Below are 3,872 nucleotides of genomic sequence, written 5' to 3' on the forward strand. Positions count from 1 at the left end.
GCTACATTTTAGTAGCTAGTAGTATTTAGTAGCTCTTGTATTTGTAGAAAATAAATGTTTATGAAAAGAAGGAGGTCATTTCATTTTCAAGATAGTTCCTGCAAAAGAATTTATTAAACATCTGCAAAGCCAAGGAGAAATATTTCAGGGCAGCACTGATGGATAAGCTCTGACTGAGAATTTGCAAACCATGTGTGAAACTATTTCAGAGGGGTCTTAATCACTAGCTTAAAAATCAGCAGGCTCTCTGGATGTCACTGGTATCAAGGTGAACATCACACATATTGCAAAAGATTTATTTTTTTTTAAGTGGCAATGCTTGAAATGCATTTGAGAGATTTTGTAAGTTATAATAAAGGTGCAGAAAATATATAAGTGATGAATGCTAATGCTGCACTCATTGCAGAGGTACCCTTTTGCAAAACATTTATTGAAACACTGGAAAATTTGCAGAATATTTTTTAACTGGAGGAGGGTAATAAAAATACTTTCAGAGTCAACCCTCTCCAAATTTGAAAAAAAACAAGTCTCCAAATGAAGAGAGAAAAGACACAGACAAAAAGGAAAAAGGAGACTAGAGCAATTTACAGTATTCTAAGACAATACAATAGAACTGTTTGTGACAGACTCCAAACAACCTCTATATTTCATAGAATACAGGATATAGAATAGCTGGGGCAGCAAGCTGTGTCCAGCCTGACCTTGAATGTTTCCAGGGATGGAGCACCTGGAAGGTGGTCATGATACAGAAGGTAATCCTTTCTGACCTTGAAAAACCTCTGGTGTAGAAGGTCCATCATCCACATTATCCACTGTCCGGCCTTCCACATCCCTTGTACCTGTTGTAGAAAGGCATCTGGGATGGTGACATGGATAAGGAGGAGATTCACCTGCTGCCCTGAGTGTGGACTTGTCTCTATTCATTCCTTTCCTTTAAGCCGCTACCTTCTGCCTGGTGGGACAGGATACAGGATTCCCTTAAACTTTTGCTTTTTTTCTGGTTGCCATTCCTGTTTCTGCCTCAGGAAGGACAGCATGGTCCCACCAGTCTCTCTCTTTCTGACTCCCTGATGCTCTCTAACTTTTCTACTTCCTCTCATAACTCTGCCACCAGGCTGATGATGAGGAGACCATCCACTTGGTTGCACCTCACAGAGTCCTTCCTGCTGCTGCCGGCCATCACCAAAGAAAGGCTCTGGCATGTCCCATGACCAGGATGGCTGCATGTGTTCCTGGGAGTTCTGTTTGGGTTGCCACATCTGTCCTGGTGAGAGCAGAGGATGTGGCTTTCTGCTGGGTTGACACCACCCCTAACTCTGTCTGGGAGAGCGAAGACCATCAGCTGAAGGGGCCTTTGGAGCTGCTGGCTCCTGGCAGATCTCCTGGCTGCTTCAGTGCTTCCTGCCTTGGGGAACCCTGAAGAACATTTCTTTCTCCAATACAAGCATGACAGACAATGGTCGTGTTCCATGCCAGCTCAGAATCTCAGCACCTAAACGTATCAATACATTTGAATCAAGCATGGCTACTTCTGTTCAAAACCAGAATATTTCTTAAAATACTCCTGGAGAAGGCTCTGCTGGAATATCCTTATGAGTCTGACTGCTTGCTCCGGTTATAGACCATGAAGGCATCAGCTCTCTCCACGGAGCAGAGAGGCTTGCAGGGACCCAGCTCATATCCTCAAACAGCCACTAGAAGTTCAGTGTGAAATACCTGCTCAAAACAGAATGGCTTTCAAACGAAACAACCACTGATTGCTTTTGAAATAACACCAACTTTCCTTCAAGGACTTCTTACAACAAAAAGAAATCAATAAAATATTAAATGTAATTTCAGTTGTTAGGGTAAGGTGACTGGAGTTTTCTCTCTCCTTTCTTTCTCTTCTTCCTCTCTAAAAAAAAATAACTAGAATACAGAAAACACAAAATCTCAAATGATGTTCCTGTTTTTACAACTCAAAACATGAAAATGTTACCTCAAATACCAAAATGGGCATGATTCCTACTTAATATGTTTCATAGGAGTCCAGAACAGTCTTTGGGAAGAGTAACTAGTTGTATGTACAATTATGTGCAACGTGCAGAGCATTAGGATATCATTTATATTCATTAGACTTTGTGGTGTGCAATAAATCATTGTTTTCATTTGTAGAGCATTATTATAGGAGTGATATAACTGAGGAAATTCTTCCTTGTGGCCTACAGGAGTGAAAGGTTAATGGCATAATGAATTCCTATAAAACAAAGGGTAGACCTTTGTCATCCTTCAGCCAGCAGGTAGTAAATTAGCAGGTAATAAAGAGTGAATGCAATCTACATTCACGGGCCAATAATATCCAGGGGCTAGTTTTATCAGTTTTAGTTGACAGTGCATTACTGGGACTATATAGCTCAATCATGTCAAGGAAAGGTACAGAGAACAAAAGGGAGCTGATTTTGCAGTAGCCTGACTTTTAGCACTGATATATGTCAGATATTAGCAGAGGCATATCCTGAATATTATAGCAATGCTCAGAAATTCCACATTGCTCTGTAATAAAGTATTGCTTCTACATGTGGCAAATATACATTCCTGTCGTCCCTTCAGCTTGTGACATTTGCTCTGGCATCCCATTAATACTGGTGGCATTTCGTTCTGGTAATGGAATAGCTGAATGAAAAAAACAATATGCAGCATCCTACTGAAGGCTACCCCCCCCCCCCCCCCCCCCAAATAATATGCTAGCTCTTGCTATGAAAGTTAAACATCTTATCAATGTATTTCTATGAATGGGCATTAATTATCCATTTAGTCTACATGACTTGTGCAATGTGTTGATGCTCTCTAGCTACAAGAAATACCGCTACATTGCAATGCAATTAAAATATTATTAAAAAAGGAATTTTATTTTTTTTCCCCTGCTGTGATTGTATTCTTTGCCCTAACCCGTCTCAGATTTCCTTATTCTTTCCAGTACTGGAGAACAGGCCTCCAGTTACTTCCTTGTTGCTGTTATTGATGGTTGCGTACTACACGAGTCAAGACACAAGGCTTGGGTATTGTAGTGAATCCCAATGCTGCGAGTAAACTCAGCAGCTTTGCTAAAGTTTGGTTTTGTTCTGTGTTTCCTGGGGAAAGAAGTATTTTCTGACAGGTAGATGAAGGTTTGGGATAATATCTGAAATCCTTTAAACTCTGAAGTGAAAAAAATAGGTCAGGTGTTTGAGTGTGTTTGGGTGTTGCTCTGTTCAGCCTGAACAGATCATGTAGAGACTTTTGAAAACCTCATTCTGAGTCCCATGTACCCTCTAATGTAACCAGCCTCAGAGACTTGTCTATGCTGTGAAATGAAAACTGCTAAATTAAGCCAAGTGGCACTAATTTTATAAGACTAAGGTCTCCTCAGGGCCCCAGAGTTCTAAAATATAATTACTGTTTGTGTTTTTTTTTCCTGGAAACTACCTGCAACACGAGGCCTGCACAGCAGCAGAGTAGGGCTGCTCTAGTTGCTGGAGGTGGCATAGGGAGCCAAGGCTGCAGGGGCAGCAGTGCTGGGGACCAGTGGGAAGAGCACAATGCCAGTGCTGAGCATCCTAGGGACACTGCCTGCAGTGGGGCACCCCAGAGTGCTCCCCAGAGTTCTTCTGTATTCCATAAGCTTTATAGGTATCTGCTGAGAGACGACAAATTCATATTTAAGCTCTTAGCATTATCCCAAATGACATTCTTATTTGTGAGCTGATTAAAAAAAACCCAAACAACATTAAAACGCACAACCAACTAAACCAGACCAAAACCCAACATGTAATTAGGACCCCAAGTATGTTATTCCCAGATTTCAGTAAAACTTTGTATTAATAAATTTATATATATATATTAGAATATATATA

The sequence above is a fragment of the Pezoporus wallicus genome, unplaced genomic scaffold (genome assembly GCF_028554395.1).
Source record: "Pezoporus wallicus isolate ANWC-B61680 ecotype Strahan unplaced genomic scaffold, APGP_CSIRO_Pwel_v1 contig_6564, whole genome shotgun sequence".
NCBI classification, from domain to species: Eukaryota; Metazoa; Chordata; class Aves; order Psittaciformes; family Psittacidae; genus Pezoporus; species Pezoporus wallicus.